Source organism: Denticeps clupeoides, chromosome 12 (genome assembly GCF_900700375.1).
Source record: "Denticeps clupeoides chromosome 12, fDenClu1.1, whole genome shotgun sequence".
Taxonomy (NCBI): domain Eukaryota; kingdom Metazoa; phylum Chordata; class Actinopteri; order Clupeiformes; family Denticipitidae; genus Denticeps; species Denticeps clupeoides.
Genome location: NC_041718.1, coordinates 1,175,818 through 1,195,384, shown reverse-complemented (window position 1 = coordinate 1,195,384; position 19,567 = coordinate 1,175,818).

Below are 19,567 nucleotides of genomic sequence, written 5' to 3'. Positions count from 1 at the left end.
CTGCAGATGCATCCCCCTCTAGTGGAGCCACCGCAGCATCTTCAGCCCTTACGTCAGCAGATCCGCCGCTCTGCCAGATGGGCACGGCTAAACATTGAACGCTTCCCTCACGCTCACTTCTGACCGATGGAGGCCAGGCATGTTTCAAAGCCGACGGAAGGCAGGTTTACAGGACCGGGCTGTCAAATAGTGAGCAGGACACGGGCGCCAGTGCTCTGCGTCCAGCTCATAGCTTCCGAGGTGAAACAGGCCGCTCCCCACTGGCCCCAGTCTGCTGACTGAGCATCAGGTGGGGGCAAGGTAATAGACTCTTATTTCTCTCACACGTCAAATGTAAGAAGTGCTCGGAGATGCTGCCAGCCTCTCTGCTGGGTAAAAGCTTTGCTGCTAATGCCTGCTGGGCCAGATTGTGTCTGTGAGCACAGAGACATTAGGAGGCCAACATATCAGGTTGCGTTCCACCCCGCCTCCATCCCCCCGCTTTGTCGTATGAGCTCTTATGGCAAACACACAGGCATGCACACGCATTGTTACGTTGGCGTCTCGCTTGAGAGATTTATTAGGCGTGGGTGCGGTGAAGAAGCGGAGCTGTCAGTCTCACCTGTTCCCATTGATCATTGTAAAGCTGCGGGCTGCAGTACTGAGAGTCCCATAAGAGTCCTGCCAGGCTGTGTGGCTTAGCATCCACAAAGTGGAGCCAGAGTGGCTCTTGGTGGCTCTGAGTGGCCGCCACATGGGGGAGTCTGCAGAAAGGGCCGCAGCGGTGACGGACGTCCTGGCAGCTGTCCTGCGTGCGGACACTCGGGCCAGGGATTATTAGCCGAGGGTGTGAGGGGAGTTCCTCTCATGTTTTCATAACCACCCAACAGTAGAAAAAAAGAGCTGGGTGACACGCAAAGTAAATACGTGGCAGTAAGACACAGGAGACAGAGAGGAGGTGGAACAGGTGTCCAGGCGAGACGTGCTCCACACAATACCATGACAGCTCCATACCACAGGTCTGAGATTAGATACGATGACAACCGTGGCCCAGAGATGGGCAAGTCTGGGGCCTACATGCATGTCGCTGTAGTGTATTAGAATGACATGGTATTCCTGTATTAGTGCAAACACTTGACCTTCAGACCTATTAATGGTGTAATGCAATTTTAATGCTAAAATTGAACCTGATCTTGAACCATTTGGAGGCCTGAGCAAAGCAGCTGTAGAGACACTCACCTCTGCTGGATAAAAGTGGAATGGCAGTGGGTGAGCTTGCTTTAATATTAATCTGGTCTGAATTGAAATCAAAAATAAGAAACAAAATAAGACCATTCTACCAAAAAATGCACAGACACTCGCCATGTGTTATGAAACAGCAGATCAAGCTCAAGCTGGTGAGAAGACTTGCAGCTTAACAGTCACAGTCCCTCAGGGATGGAAAGGTGGAAAGTGTCCAGTTCCATCATGTCCCTCCACAGACAGGCGTCCTCGGCGGCTGGTCACATTGCTGTGCCACCCCGACGTCCACAACATCCATTTTCCTGATCCGCTGTAAATATTTCACGTCTGACTGGTATCAGCTCCCTACCCACAACAGGATTTAGGATGTCGGTGATGGCATGATCCTCATCCATCACAATGTAAGCAGCTCATTTCACAAAGAAAATATCTTTTTATAGTGTTTGTGGCTTACAGGTTACCACAAAAAGAGTCTTTTCATCCTAACTAGTGGCCCCAATAAACTGTATAACATTTCACTTCAAAATGTTAAGTTGAAATGTAAAGGTTTGCCTTGTAGTTGAATTCCTGAAGTGGCTGAACACATTAACAGCATTTTAGACATTAGCTAGATTCACTAAATGTTAAATATACATTTGCCACATTAAAGTATGATAAGAAGAACAGATTTGTTGTTTGACAGTTTAAGATTTACATTTACTGCATTAATCCAGAGCGATTTATATAACTGACTTTAATTATTAAAATCCCTCATTTGGTTCACTTGGACCCAATTTGTTAATACCATTCATTTAACAATTCAGAAACCAACTTTTCTTTATAATATATTTTTTAAATATACAATAAATAATGACGGTTTTTAGCTTGTGCTTGAAGATCTTTAGTGTTTGGACATCTAGTGGAAGTTCATTCCACCATGATCCTTCATCATCCAGTCTCCAAGACAGAGAATAGTCTAGATGAGTGCTTTTCTAGTACATTGAAAGATAGTGGTACCAGTGAAGCAGTGCTGGAGAATCGGGTATATCGAGGTGCAGAGCGAGCAGTGATGTCCTTGGCTTTGTAGGCAAGCATCGGTATGTTGAATCTGATGTGGGGGCAGCTACAGGACGCCAGAGGGAATGTAGCAGTGGAGAGGTGTGGGAGAATTTTGGAAGGTTGAAAACAAGTTGTGCTGCAGTGTTCAGGATCAGCTGGAGCCAGGAGTGAGTTACAGTAGTCTAGAGATGACCAGAGATTGGACAAGTATCTGAGTAGCCTGTGTTGATAAAAATTGTTGTAGAGAATGAATTGAGAATGAATTAAAAAATTAGCACTGCTCTTAATTTGCTGACTGTAGTGGTAAATTATAGACTTTTAAGCGTAAGCAGTTTTTTTCATTATTTTTGTGTTCAGGATGTTTTGGCCAGGTCTAATTCATAGACTGAGGATGCACTGGAGCCAGTATAACAAATCAAACTCTTTATCGCAAAAGACATACAGCATATAAGCACCTGCTCCATGGCAAGTTTGGAATTTTTCAGACGGACTTATCCAGAGCACCTTAAAATCAGACAGTCCCCCTGGAGACACTCAGGGTTAAGCGTCTTGCTCAGGGACACAATGGTAGTAGGTTAGGTTTTATCCTGTGACTTTGTGGTCCTCTGATTAAAAGTCAAGTGTTTTACTACCACCCAATACTACACTATTATGGTGAGCAGGCTTCCTATGCCTTCATGCTGGATTCCAGGTTTTACAGAACACCTTGATGATATCAAAAAGAGATGGACTGGTTTTGTTTGGAGCTGACGATCAACACCATTACCTGCCCCTCTGACCATTTTACTGTATAAATAACTGTATTTGGCTAGGTTCTGAAAGCCAGTCATGTACGTTGCTAACTCTTAGTGACTCTGAGAGGCCGTCTGCAGAAAAGGCTGCAGTGGTGATGGACATGCTGGCAGCTGTCCTGCATGCGGACCATTATGCTGCAGACCCAGAGAATGAAGCTGATTACCCTGGTCCTGGATCTAATTCGTGATCTGTCACAGACCAGATGACCTTATCCAGAGCGTCTTACAATCAGTAGTTACAGGGACAGTCCCCGTGGAGACACACAGAATTAAGAGCAGTGTGGCCCATCAATAGTGTGAGGGTGGTAGTAGCCTAGTGGGTAACACACTCGCCTTTGAACCCGAAGACCCAGGTTCAAATCCCACTTACTACCATTGTGTCCCTGAGCAAGACACTTAACCCTAAGTTGCTCCAGGGGGACTGTCCCTGTAACTACTGATTGTAAGTCGCTCTGGATAAGGGCGTATGATAAATGCTATTAACGTAAATGTGGGGTGCCAGTCTCACATGAAGAAGAAGATAGACATAACATAAAATAATTTTTGAAAAACATTATACAGGCTGTGAGTACTGTGTATAATCTGAATTCAAGTGTAGTTTTTTTCATTCAAGTGTAGTTTTAAAATATTCTCCAAATGGTCATGACATATTTCCTTTTCCTTTTGTGTACAAAAATCTGTACCATTAGACTGATGCTATAACTGGTGCATGTACACTGGAACCCCCTCCAGTACAAAGTATAGGAGAACTTTGGGGAGATAAATTTTTCACCCAAATCCTTCCCACAAGACCGATGTTACAGCTCCGCTCAGGAAATTCCCTCCATAGTTCACCATGTTCCTTTATTTACAGTTAGCTGAAGCAGCTAAGCAGCTTGTGGAGTTTTAATCATGGAGAAAAAACTAATACTGTATCTGAGGTCTTAGCTGTGGTGCGAAATTGCAGCCACTTTGATCCAGTCACACAATGAGACGCTTTAAATGCTAATGACGAGGAGAGAGGCGAGACAAGGCGGAGAGCGGCCTATAGAAGTTGAGGTGGCATTTGTGGAAATGACGTCATCAACACCATTCACTAACCACAATGTTTGACACAACAGGAAGTCGTGTCTACCATTTTTCCAGAATAAAAAAATCCTCGTGTTGACAGATTCCAGATCCGTCTGAGCAGACGCTCCCTGAATGGTGAAGCAGAATGGCCAAAGCACTCTTCACACCTGTCACCATTTCTAGTCACTACAGGACCATAGACAGGCTAGGGGACATCGTATTAATGTTAAATAATCTCACAAAGACAAATTTTCATAATAGGGGACATTTAAAGTAGTATAATACATAAGAATGGTGCTTTGGCATATCCTAGTGGTGATATGTGGTTAGACATTTGAAAACTGACTTTTCACTAAAAACTATTTTCACCAGCCACCACTGGTTATGAGTCTTGCTCATGGACACAATGGTTGGTAAGTGGGGTTTGAACGTCGGACTTTGAGTCCTTCTGGTTTGTTAGCCACTAGGCCACTACCACTGTGGGAGTGCTAGAACCCTGCCATATAATATATTTATCTAAGACAATAGAACTAACTCCTATACACATTAACTTCATAAAAAAAAAATCATAGAGCTGCACAACTGTAACCAAGGATTTGTGTCATTTGAGGTCTCATTTGATGTAGGTGGGTAGTAAACACTGCTTATGGGCTGCCTAGTCCTCTGTCACATTACTAAAGCACACACTTATATTTACGTCATGGAGACCCTCTCCGGCTGCTGCTGCTGCTGGGTAAGCCCAACAACACCATCCTAACCCTCCCTGGCTCACATGTGCCAAAACGCACCGTCGGTCTATTAGCAATCACCTGAGCCTGTCCCGCCCCCAGTGTCTCCCATCCCATATCGCAAAACCCCATGGCTGGCATTTCACACCTCTTGCCATTTCACAAAGATATGGAAAACGGAGGTGTTGCAAAACAAGGAGCAGAAACGTCATGGCCCTGCGACGTCCCATCTTACAGTTCATTATTACTGTCCCCATAGTCTGCACTTAACAGTGAGTTGTAGAGTGATAGAAAGAGCTTATGGAAGAAGGGAACAGAAAAAACACTGACACTACAAAGAAGACATGTTGTGACTGATTGGATGCTGCTTCAGTATCAACTGAATGCAAAATGTTCAACCTGGTTTACCTCAGTAAATCTGTAAAAATGCACAATATATCTGAATATGAACATTACCTCTGGAGCCGCATGCGACTCTTTCATCCTTACACTGTGGCTCACTGTGGCTTTAGAAAATCAATGGATAAAAAAAAACATAATACACTTAAATTATTATTGAATTTTTATTGTTGTTTGCAATTTGAAGATTATTGTGATCTTGACACATTAAATGCAATTTGTTTTATTTTTCCGTCACAAATGCTGTATATGCGTAGATGTGAACTAAACTGCTGTACATTTAACAAACTTTTCATCACCATGTAGTCTAAGCCAGGGGCATGTTCACAGGGCTCGCCTGGCCAAAACCCAACTCAAGCAGCGAGTCTGACGCCTCTTGTAGTGAGTAAACCACTGTTTATATTAACTTTTTTAATGATTTACATGTTGACAAGTAATAAGTTGATAAGTAAGATGTGTACAGTTATCGTAGCGTCACTAAGTTAGTGTGACTAGATCTCTTTTCCCCGAACATGTCCGGCCTTGTCTGGGTCATTAAACATAGTCTCTTCATTGGCTTCTACATGCAAATTCATTATAGTAATAAAATGGCATAAAAGACGTTCTGGCAGTGTTCACCCCACTCCCGACTGACACAAAATCACTCTTGAATCTTCAAACGCTCTTTAACAGCACTGTGGTAAAACAAATCTGTACTGCTTGTTCTTGTTGCCTCTTGCTACCTGCAAAATATGATACCTGGCAATGTGTATCAGTGTCTACAACTTATTCCCCGCATAAGCAGCAATCACACACTGGTGTAAGTGGCAATGTATGCTATTAACACGGTGTGTACAGGATTATAAGACAACTGTTTTTAAAATTGTTTAAGGCTCAAGCATATTATTGTTGGGGATGTGATTTTAAGGTAGATTTTAATTTCATACCTTTTATACTGCCTTGAGGGTGCAAAGAGACACTTACTTAAAGCTCCAGTTAAACATTCATTCAGCATAAGTACTCCTCTGGCATTCTGCTTGGCTATTCATTATAAACACTTGTGTTCAGAGTGAGCAGTAAATGTCACTGCCACAATGCATTATGGGTCATACACGGCCAAGAACCTCTCCCCAGTGCTATTAGCAAAAGTGCACTTTGGCTTATTTGAGTAATGGGACATGCTTGAACGCTCATTCAGAAGTAAGTGAGTATGGAGCGAGTACTGGTTCTAGTACAGATAAGGGTGGAATGCAATTTGATCTACTGTGTGGACCAAGACAACGCAATCTCTTGCTTGGTTTCTACCTCGATGTACAGACAGTTTAAATGCTGCAAAAAGCTGCTCCATCCAGACTCGAACCATAACTAAGTCTTACATTTACATTTACAGCATTTATCTGACTCCCTTATCCAGAGCAACTTACAATCAGTAGTTACAGGGACAGTCCCCCCCGGAGCAACTTAGGGTTGAGCTCAGGGACTAATAAGTAGGATTTGAACCTGGGTCTTCTGGTTCATAGGCAAGTGTGTTACCCACTAGGCTACTACCACCCTGTTTTGTGCAAAAAAAGACTTTCTTCAACTAAACAGCTGTACCTACATAGAAATTAGATAGCAAAGACCGTTATTGAACTTCAGTGTATTACTCTAAAAACCCTCGCTGTGGTTTCAGAATAATAATGTTTGGAAAATATAACAATAGAGGGAGGGATATCTTGTTAGATACAGGATGGTGTTTGGTGGTGATCTTCCAGTCAGGAAACGGGTGATGGCGATTTGAAGTGACTGTGTGCAGGGACAGTCAACACCAAGGCATAACTTAAAAGCTGTGAAGTTAATAAAAAAAATTGAAAGAATCAGGCATGAAGATCACCAGAAAAATAAACTTGGGAAGACAGTGGACTGGGCCAGGCCATATTTGAGCCTGTGCAGTGAATGAAAAGACCCTGCAGACCCTCTCATTAAGAGCAGAATTTACAGGATCCATGTGCCTTTGGGCCTGCGGTTCATGAAGGCAGAAGGAGTCACACCGACAAGCCTCTGGAAAAGGCCAGGCTGAAGGTTACTGATGGAAGGAGACAGCCCTCTAACTGCTCACAGCATATCTGCAGGTCATCACACACACTCAAGATCTGTCAATGTCTTTCTCACAAAAGCAGTCCCATCTATTTTTTCTCTCATTGCTGTGCAGTAATATGTGCACCGGGGGGGGGGGGGAAATAATCTCTCCTTTGTGTAGTGCAGCTTTATGGGCAGATGTGGAAATCCCAACTTCTCATGATTTACACATTTGAACAATATTTTGGTTTGAATAAATCACCTCAGTGTGAGGATTTAAAACCATAGAGTGCATTTATGGTTAACATGCAATTATAATTGAATTCCAGCTATTGTAACCATAAAGAAAGCAGATATGCACATATGAACAGCTGGAACCACTAGAACACTGCAGAGAAAATGTGGGCCAACGTGGGAGGGAGAAAAAGGGGGGGATGGGGCAAAAACAGCTGCAGTAGCATCAGCGAACAGCAGAGGGCAACATTGTATTTGTTCTGTCAGCCACCCCACAAATACGATGTGGACGAAGCAACTTAGTTCAGTAGAAGTGATAAAGCATTATTGATTTTAATGCAGCAGCATTAAAATTTAATTTGGAGCCATTATTTATCTTCATTAATATAACTCCTCCACCAGCAGGTAAGGAAGCTGAGGTTCAGAGCATTGTGACTCCTCTGGTTTTTCCTGGCCTACCTGTGTCTTTGTTTGTTGTTCTAGCAGGTATCAGTGGGCGGAGTCTCATTTGGGGTGAGCAGCATCGCCTGAACCCTGTGCTCCTCAGTGATCTGAGTCTGACATCCCTCCCACATTTATTTGTCATGGCTACAAGCCGGTCATGACAGCATTGATTGTCATTACTGTCCTTCATTCAATTTTTTTCCTCTGAAAACTGCATTTCACCCGATGAAGGGAATTGACTAACTTTAAAGCTGAACAGACCATCTATAAAATATAAAGTAAGACAAATAAATGCATTGATTCATGTGTACCTTGCATCAAAGTAGACTTAGCAAAGACATTAAATGAAAAAGTCTGGCTTTTCGCTCAAAAAATATGCCCCTCCCAAATACACATATAGACATGAAAAGGGAGCACCTTTCAGAGAGGGGAAAAAGAACTTCAAAGCTGGCTCTAATGAAAGAGACATAACTAGAGACCACAGAGTTATCGCTATTCCTAGATCTCAGTTTTTTTCTCAGTTTTGTTAAAGAGCATGCTGCCGTCTGAACCACATGCTGCATGCATAAGAATGTTCTGACACAAGGGCCGTTCTCTTGTCTTAGCATAAACCCGGGCATGACTATCATTGTGACTATCCATGACTTTTCATGTGTTAATGAAGACCCTCACTTTATCGCCAAGCTGAGGCTTTCCCCCTCATAAACATGAAGTACCACTAGGGTGCCAAAAGGACAGCATATGGCCTGAGGTGCCATGATGGGAATGTCTTGTGGGGTGTGGATGACAACTGTATTCCTTTATCAGGGGTCCCGCTTGGACAAGACAGAAACATCTCATTGGTCTTTTTGGGAGCCACATGTTCAGTATAAAGGAGGTGTAGCTTGTAGCCTCAACACTTTTCTTCCCGCCTGCTTTTCCAGGTCCAGGCTCCCTTTACAGAGTTTGTCTCCTTGATCTTTCTCTGTCTAGCTCTCTTTCCCTCGATCTAGCTTCTCTTTTCCTTCTTTCCCTGTCTAGCTCTTTCCTTTACACTAATTTGTGTTTTTCTTGTTATATTGGTACTATTTTACAGACACTATTTCCATGTAACTGCAATAGTAATCTACTTGTGTTAATAAATTAGAAACAGTTCATTTTTGTAACACTTGGGGCAGTGGTGGCAGAAGTAATCAGTAATCAGAAGGATGCCTTTTAACCTGCCTTGTCCTGCCATGCCATTGTGACATTGATCTATTACTGTCTCTACTCCATTTTAACAATTCAAAAGGGTCCAATGTATGAATGACATAATATTATGCAGATTCCCGGCCACATCATAATTGTGCCATAATGATCTGATATGTGTTTCTCAATTTCTCAAAATTAATGCTTGACAAACATTTATTTTCCTGAAATGTAAACTTGAAATGAAACCGGTCATAGAAGTATGTCATTTGAATGTGCATGTGGGTCGATTTTGTTCATGGTTCTTATTTAACTTATTGTAAGGGTGTATATAATTCTGTATATGCAAACACTATATATGCTAAAATATACCTAGTGTGTATAAAAAAAAACCTTTGTACAACTACAAACACAAATAAATACAACAATTTTTTTCTGGCCTCAACTACAGTGGGATCTCTGTATATATCCCTAGAATGTACTATACACACACAAAAATGAAGAACTAAGGACAAGTACTATTTCTAGACTTTTTCTTGAAAACTCATTTTCTAAAAGCCCAAAGCCCATGCAGATCCAGCCCTGGCATCATTGGTGTCCTCCTGCCTTCTTGTCTTATCCAAGATCCAGGATGTTGGTCCCATTCTTCTCTTCTCTCTGGTCTACACCATTTGCCCCTCTTCTGTTAGTATCAGAGACCTGAATCTAAAACCAGAAGACCACAAAAAAAGACCACAGGTTCCAACCCAATTTCCATTGTGTCCCTGAGCAAGGGTGTCTCCAGGGTGACTGTCCCTTGCTCTGCATAAAGGTGTCTGCTAAAAGCTGCAGAGGTTTGTTGTTTCTGGGTTTGTGACACCGAATGTCACACTGTGATGCCAATTTGCCTAAGAAACTCCTGTAACGTTTCAAAAGTTAATCAATCTTATATAAGCTAATGTTCCTAACCACTCTGATTATTTTGATGATCCGATCATTTACTCAGTTGGAAGGAGCATATTGCTACCTAGGATAGTTATTGAAAGATGTTGTTCTGCATTCTTAACCTTAAATCTAGCAAAGTAAGAATTCACAAAGGATAAAGTGTTATATACTTGGGCTGCAAGGTTACACATGCCCAAGTTCGGCTGAAGGAGGTGAAAGTAATGTCGATTACAAAACTGTTAATCTATTCAACCTTTGAAAAAGAGACTTAAGCAATGATATGGTTGCCATTGTAAGGTATATGCTATCTGTTGTTGTACACCAACCACAACATATTAGAATTTCTTTCCAGAATGTATAACTGCTAACATCAGACAGAATCTGGTCATTTGCCAAATCTCCTCCGGCTTCTTTACTGGGTGTGAAATGAGATGGCCGGTCTCTGAAATAGTGCCAGTGAATTTTTCTCTTTATTGCATGTCAGGTGGGGAGTCTCAATCCAGGTAAGGAGCAGAAGGAGTTTCACAGGTATGCTATAGTACCAGCATCCTGGTGCATGGCACCTTGAAACCAATGTATGACAAATGCTTTGTCATAAATTGCTTTTCAATATATTAGTAAAACCTTGCCTAAAGGTTGATGTTGCATGTGTGGAGCTAGCAGTTTAGTGCCACATGATGCTTGTTACCTGTCTTCTCAATAAATCTGGTAAGATACATCAGTTGTGATTACATTATACCCATAGTTCCAAAGTACTCCCTTCTGGTCAGCACTGAACAGTCACACTTTTGGATTTTTATCATATGTGCATATTATTTATCATATGTGCATATTGCTTAAAGTGGACCAGTAAGTAAAATGGTAAGTGTACATTAACATTTACAGCATTTATCAGACGCCCTTATCCAGAGCGAGTTACATTTAGTAGTTACATTTTACATTTACATTTACAGCATTTATCAGACGCCCTTATCCAGAGCGAGTTACATTTAGTAGTTACATTTTACATTTACATTTACAGCATTTATCAGATGCCCTTATCCAGAGCGAGTTACATTTAGTAGTTACATTTTACATTTACATTTACAGCATTTATCAGATGCCCTTATCCAGAGCGACTTACAATCAGTAGGTACAGGGACAGTTCCCCTGGAGCAACTTAGGGTTGAGTGTCTTGCTCAGGGACACAATGGTAGTAAGTGTAGTAAGTGGGGTTTGAACCCGGGTCTTCTGGTTCATAGGCGAGTGTGTTACCCACTAGGCTACTACCACCCACAGTTACAGGTACAGTCACCCCCTGGAGACACTCAGGGTTACCATTGTGCTCAGGGATACAATGGTAGTAAGTGGGGTTTAAATCTGTGACTTTGTTGGCTACTGGTTCATAGGCAAGTGTGTTATCTACTAGAGTACTACCAAAAAAAAATACCCAGGGTTTAAACTGCAACTTGGTATTTATGTTGTCGCCATATTAACACCACATGAAATAGCATTGTGAAGGAAAAGCCATTGTGAGGTGCCATTTCATCTTGTGGCCTCAGGCGTTGGTGAGAAAATGACTGGCAGCTGGCCATGTAAACATGGCAGGGTCGCAGTGTGGCATCACAATGGTGACAAGCTTGGGGCTAGTGCCTGGGCCTTCTGCAGACAATCTTCAGGCAGCAGCAGCTAATTTATCACCCACTCCTGTCTTGACTGCAATGACTAAGCTGATGAGAAAGAACAAACCAAATAGGTGGAGCTCATTTTTCCCGGTGCAGGTGCATTCCTTGTAAGTCAGCCGAAAATTGGCCGATCTGATGAGCTCCTCCTGGGTCAGGTCACCTTCTCCAAACAAGGACAGCATGTTGGCTAGAGCTATTTACTTGGAGAAGTCAGGGTTTCACATGACAGATTCCAAAATATTTGGAAAAATATATAGTTTCCATATTAAGGTAAACATCAGCAGTGGTCTGGAACAGGGGTTCGTGTTGTGTAAAAATCTTACGCCATCCAATTAACAGCTTAGCAAAATAGTTATTTATTTAGTCTGGGCCTCATGATGATGATGATCATGATGATGATGATGATGATGATGATGATGAAAACCCTTTATTGATGCTGCTGGAGGGTACGAAGCGGGCGGAGGTGTGGGTGGGCTGTGAGTGCATATCAATATGTGTCCAAGTGTCTTTGGGTTGTGGAAGGAATGAGCGAGTCAATGAGAGATTCAAGCTGCCCTGATCTACAGGGAGATATTATTCAGCAGCAGGTGCTGATTAGGGGAGCTGAACAAAGATAGGAAAGAGTTGTTATATCATAATCACAACTATCACATTATGTCTTCATCTCACTGTTGTCACACCATTGGCTCATCTGCCCTCTTCAGCTTTGCATGTATTTTGAACTCCTGATCTAATAATTCAACGAACACACACACCCTGATCCATCTCCCCTTTTGTTCTCAGTGTTTTTAGGCAAAGTAAGTGTATTTAAGATGTTCCAAGATGGTGGCAAGCGGCGTGCATGAAACCGGAAGCACGGGAAACAGGCAGGGTCCGTACTAGGCTAAGGGCTAATCCTACCCGACTGGTTCTCCCATCCATCCTACTATCCAACGTGTATTCCCTGGACTGTTTGTTTTGTCGCCAGAGATTTCAACCATCTTAATCTCAACCATGTGAAAGTCAGTTCTGCCTGAACTCCATCAAGATGAGGACTTTGCAACGAGAGGGGATACCGCAGTGGATCTGGTTGCATACAGGGTGCTGCATACTGCATACAGGGTGTGGCCCCGCCCCATTTCGGCCAATCAGACTACATCACTGTTATGCTAATCCCAGCATACAGACTTCTTGTCAGATGCACAAAACCGGTCCTGAAGCAGGTGAGAACCTGCCAGCAGGAGCCATTTCTGCTCTTCAAGAGTATTTTGAGCACACTGACTGGCAAATGTTTAGGGAGGCTGCAACCAATGGCGACAACACAATGAAATGCACTGATGACATTACAGCCTTAAAAGTTAATCACCACAAGATCCAACAAGAAGCTGTGGATGGCTGCAGAGGTACGTAAACTGCTCAAAGCTTGATACTCTGCCCTCAGGAATTGTGACAAGGTGGCCCTAAGATCAGCAAGGGTCAAACTGTCACAAGCCCTTAGAGCAGCAAAGCATACACAGGGGCAGAAAATCCACAGCCACTTCCAGGACAGAGGTGACTCATGGCGCATCCAGGCTGTCACAAACTACAGGACAAAAATCTCTACCTATGACAGTGACCCCTCCCTACCAGATGTACTGAATGACTTATATGCAAGCTTCAACAAACAGAACAATGTGACTGTGAACAACGTGACCAACACTTGAACTTGGATCTTGAACTTCCTGACTGAGAGACCTCAGTCTGTCCGGATCGAGAACAGTCTCTCCTGCACCACCACGCTGATCACTTGAGCTCCTCAGGGCTGTGTGCTCAGTCCAATACTGTTCACCCTGCTGATTCACTATTATGCAGCGATGCACAGCTCCAACCACATCAAGTTTGCAGATGACACAACCATGGTGGGTCTCATCAGGAAGAACAATGAGTCAGCGTACAGAGAAGAGGTGCAACATCTGAAGGACTGGTGTAAGGTCAACAATCTAATTCTGAATGTGGACAAAACAAAAGAGAGACTTCAGAACAGAACAGAGGGACCACTCTTCTCTGAACATTGGCAGATGTGTGGAGATAGTCAAGAACACAAAGTTTCTCGTGTTCATCTAGAGGAGAACCTCTCCTGGACTCTCAACACCAGCTCAACAGCCAAGAAAGCACAGCAGCATCTTTACTTCCTCTTGAGGCTGAGGAAAGCCCGTCTCCCACCACCCATCCTCACCACCTTCTATTGAGGGACTACTGAAAGCATTCTGACCAGCTGCATCACTGCCTGGTTTGGGAACTGCACCACATCAGGCTGCAAGACCCTACAGTGGAGAAGATGAGAAGACAGCTGAGAAGATCATTGGAGTCTCTCTTCCCTTCATAACAGACATTTACATCACACGCTGCATCCAGAAAGTCACCAACATTGTGAAGGACTATACACACCCCTCACATGAACTCTTCACCCCCCCTTCCAACTGGAAAATGGTACCAAAGCATTCAAGCCCTTACTGGCAGATGTCACGGGTGGGCTGGACATGGCATGAAGGAGGACGCATTCGCACGATCACAGGACAGGGGTTTAATACGAACTACACGAGACAAGGGAACATTAACATGCACAATGACCCGACGGCGAACAGACACAAACAGGATAGTTGTATACGATTATATAAATATACACCAGGTGAACACGATCAGGGAACATTACACAGGACAAACATGAAACCCCTGCCGGTCCGGATCATGACAGCAGACTATGCAACAGGTTCATCCCACAGGCCACCAGAACTCTCAGGGACGCTCCCTTTTGGACTGACAAACACACACACACTCACTCTGCCTCTGTTATATTATAATAAAATCTATATGTAATATCTCTTAATGCACCACTATTTTACTTATTATTATTCATTTCACCAGTTTAGTGCAGTCTGTCTCATTGTTGTCTACATGTTTTGTTTGTTAAATGTTATACTTGCACGGCCTGTGCTCCCTGTTATGCTAACAGTGCCCCCCGTCCCCCCCTGTTTGCATCTTATGTAGCCTAGTTTACCTGTCACATGTGCACTTTATGTCAGTATGTAACTTAACTTAATTTAAATTAATGTTTAAATCATACAAGTAGCACCTGGTTCCGGAGAAACGTTGTTTTGTTTCACTATTGTCCAACATGTATGTAGCTGAAATGACAATAAAGCTCAACTTCAACTTCAACGTCTGTGTGTGTACAGACCACTCACACACTCAAACCTATTCAGAGTCACCAGTTCACTTAATGTGCATGCATACTCCGCACACACAAAGTCCAAGGCAGGATTTGAACTCACTGCCTTGGAGGTGTGAAGCCCAATCGTTAATTGCTGTCACATTCTGATTATTATAAGTTATAAAAAAGTTTCATAAAAACATGAATGAATGATAAGAAATAAGAAAGTGATTAGACACTGCAAAGTATATTCGGCCTTAATTCCATTCAACCAACTCATCATATGCCTATATTCATTAAAGGCTTTATTATTGCATCTGCAGTTAGTTAGTGTATAGCGGATCTACCTGTACATGTTTGAATAATTTTATAATAATTATGCAAGTGGTCTGATGAGCATTTAATTTCTGATGTTAATAAATAACATCTGTCACGTCCATGCGGGCATGACGCAGTGGGTGAACGGAGAGGAGGACGAAGAGTGACGAGGAGACGAGGAATGAAGGACGCTTTCACCTGACATCACAAAACCGGGGTTTAATTGTGAATCACAAGACAGGGGAGACATCCAAGACGTAGACACTGGTGAACACGGAACATAACTTCAAAGACCTGACAGCGAACAGAAACGAACAGGGCAGCTTTATACAATTAAACACAGGTGAAAACGATTAGGGAACATTACACATGACAACAATTAAACTCCGGTCCGGATCCTGATCCTGATCCGGACCGGAGTAACCCCCATTTCGGACCGGATCCTGACAACATCAGAAATAAATAAAATGTTTGGTGTATTTGTATCTGGATAGGAATGATGGGGTGTCCCCTGTAATACACTGTCTCTGATTGTGTTGCCTGCAGCAGTCTATAGCAGTCGCTGGCAAGGTTCTGTACTGCAGCTCTCATGAGGGACCTTCCTGAGCCCAAGTGTTCAGTTGGAGGAGTGTCAGTAACAACAAAGTCAAACATCCATCAGACCCAGGCCACATCTCTCCTGTGTCCTGGCATTGTAGCGCTGTAGTTTGCAGAGCCCGGAGCGGACCCTGAGCGACAGGCGTCCTGTAGGCTACGACTCGCCGCTTTAAAAGCCTTTATCTCTGAAGTACATATGTCTGCAGGAGTGCAGGGGAGGATGGCTAATTCAAATATAAAGCATGAGGGAGGCACTGAGAGAACAATGGAAACAGGACCACATACTACATGGTAATTAGAAGCCAGAAGAAGAAAAAAAAACAGAATTCTGGCACAGCCCCGCTTTTTGTCTTCTTGGCGCTCTCTCTTTCTCATCAAACTCCTCCTCAGCCAGAAGGGATTAGGTGTGAAGGATTATTTGGTGGAGTCATTTATCTCTCTTGTAAATTCCTGGGATTGCAGTGCATTAGAGTTACATGAGGAGAAGCAGTGAGGGTCATAGTCATTTGAAACTGGGAATCTGGATCCTGGCATATGAAGTTAAAAAAAGATCTATGACCATGACATTAAAATCTGAGATGATCAAGGGAGTAGGCTGAAGTTAAAGAGTTGTTGGTTGTGTGTGTTTATATTTCATTTCAGGCTGAGGTGTCTGATAGCCTGAAGGGAAGAAACTGTTCTCCATTCTGGCAGTGGAGGCCCGTATGACACAAAAGCTTTTTCCAGAAAGGAGAAGAGTGTGTAGGAGGGGTGAGTGGGGTCTTCCACAATGCGAGTTGCTTTGCAGATACAGTGTGTGGTGTAAATGTCTGTGACAGAGGGGAGAGCGACTCCGATGATCATTTCAGCTGTTCTCAGTATCCTCTGTAGGGTCTTGTGGTCCAAAACAGTGCAATTTCCATAAAAGGTTGTGATACATATAGAACATGGTGAGAATTGGGGATGGAAAGTGTGCTCTCCTCAGTCTCCATGGGATGTAGGAACATTGCTGGGCCTCCTTGGCAATGGAGCTGTAAAAGGTCCATCTGCCGTTGCACCTACTTTTTTTGTATACTGCCTCATCATTCCCCCATATCGAACCCACCACAGTTGTGTCATCAGTGAACTGGAGGTTCAAGGTTCAAAGCATTTATAGTCATATGTACAGGAGAAAAGAGAATTACTCTGTGCAATGAAATTCTTGTTTTGCTTTGCACATGCTAAGATAAATATAAAAGAAATAGAAGTTAAAGATATATAAAATGAATAACAAGAAAATGTGCAAAATAGCAGATTTGCAAGAATAATAGTAGGCAGCTCTCCTATGGACTCTGAGCATTTACAGTCCATAGCAGTAGTACTGCCATACCAAGCTGTGATGCAGCTGGTCAATGTGCTCTGTACAAAGAGGCTGAGTTTACAGAGAGTAAGAAAACAAGCAGAACAGATGATTATCAGAACAAGGGTTTGAGGTAAGGGAAAAAAGTCATGGAAAAATTGCTTGAAAAAAGCCTACAGAAATGAATGTCTTAGATTCTAAGACATTCATTCAGTTGTAAAAATACAACTGAACTGAAAAGATGTAATGTATGGTATACACACTCCTAAAAAATAAAAGGAAACACATAAACAACACAATGTAACTCCAAGTCATTCCATCAATTTCAGGTGATGTCTCCAGCTGCAGCCAGTCCTGACATTAGGATTTGCAGAAACCCTGGAGGAATGCTGTCCCTGACACCCTTAGGGTTCACAGTCTGTCACAGTTTTTTGAAGAAGGCTTAAAAACCTTCTTTTTAGATGAATATTTGGGTCTTCATTGATTTAGTCTCAAATGTTTTTTTTGCAGCTAGGAGTGTGCATTGGCAAGGATGTCATGATACAGTATAAATTTTATTGAATATTGTATCATATAATTTTGATAGAGTACATATTGCGATATTTTACAGTTCACTGAAAATGTAAAAACAGAACTTAAATACATGCATTTATGGGTGTATCTGGGTGGATTACATTACATTAATAATTTACCTAAAACAACATAACTAACAAGTGAATTTTAACTTTATTGTTTTTGCATTTTAGATAAAATGCATACGTTTGAAAATAAGATATTAAAGTGCCCAGTCAGTAATCTAAGGCTGGTGTGGTGCTTGTAGAGAACTGGGCTGAAATGTAATAAAAAAAAATATGCATACAGATACTCACTGATCACTACTGTACAAATGAAAGAAAAATAACAATCAGTATGATGTAAATAAACGCCATAGCAATCAATGGGGCAGTGGTGGCCTAGCGGTTAAGGAAGCGGCCCCATAATCAGAAGGTTGCCGGTTCGAATCCCGATCCGCCAAGGTGCCACTGAGGTGCCACTGAGCAAAGCACCGTCCCCACACACTGCTCCCCGGGCGCCGGTCATGGCTGCCCACTGCTCACTCAGGTGATGGGTTAAATGCAGAGGACAAATTTCACTGTGTGCACTGTGTGCTGTGCTGCTGTGTATCACATGTGACAATCACTTCACTTTATTATTTCTTTATTAAGCCAGGTAGCTTTAGTGCGCACTGTGAAACTAAATTCAATGTGTAAATTCATGCTGCGCTACAATGTCCATGTTTGATGCATTTCCTCCACTGGCTCTTTCTGCAGCTCAGCAGTGTTACTGCCAGTATGGCTTTCATGGTAAAACAGTAATATGTATATTATTATCATTAACGTGATCATAACGTAATATTCATCTGCCAAGGGGCCACTGAGGTGCCACTGAGCAAAGCACCGTCCCCACACACTTCTCCCCGGGCGCCTGTCACAGCTGCCCACTGCTCACTCAGGGTGATGGGTTAAATGCAGAGGACAAATTTCACTGTGTGCACCGTGTGCTGTGCTGCTGTATCACATGACAATCACTACACACTTTTCCTTGTACATCCTGGGCACAGCTAAACTATTTGAGTTGGGGTCACATAGAGTGGCTCTGTGTCCCTGAACCTAGTGTTTTCAACTGCGCTATAGAGGCACAAATCCTGACAAATAAAATGCAGTAGATTCCGTCATTGTCATTTGTTGCTTTACTGTATGTGGATGGTTCCTGCTCAAATGAACTTGGAAATTGGTTGACTTGCCTGAATATTTCAGAGAAGTGAGTCACAAATTATGTTTCCTTCATCCAAATCTATACTGCCTGGATAATTTATACCAGTTGAAGGGACTATAAAGACAGTCGGTCATGGTTTGCAATTTCAGTCTGCAATAGTTGCAATATCCATGGATGTTGACGTTTGCAAAAATAAGCAAGATGAGGGACAGAAAAAACAGGTATGCAGGACATGTTGTAGGATCAGTCTTACTTGGATGTCGAAGAGAACCAAGTCATAGTAGGTAAACGCAAATGATGACTGAGCAACCAGAGGCGGCTAGTCATTTTATAGGAATCATGTCATGCTTCTGCGTTTCTCCCGATCATGTGAGTAGAGTCATGTGACAGTACCTCCCCCAGAGCTGTCCCACAATAGGGGTGGCTGGTAGGATGGGTGCGGGCTTAGACAGACAGATATCAGAGGAGTGTTGTCAAGGGCTTCTGCTTTGGTGTGTTGACTGCCTGGATGGTAAGAGAGGTGTAAGCTTAACTAATGTCCACTTCCATGATGAAAGGAAGTGCTGGGTCCGAGTGTTGAAGGATGGGTGCAGTGGTGAATCAATGACAGAGAGACTGCAAGGCCTGGATGGTGGCATGTGAAAGGGCCAAGGTCTTTGTGAGAGTTGTGAGGGGGGCTGCGACTGCAATGTAGCCACAGATGAAGTGGT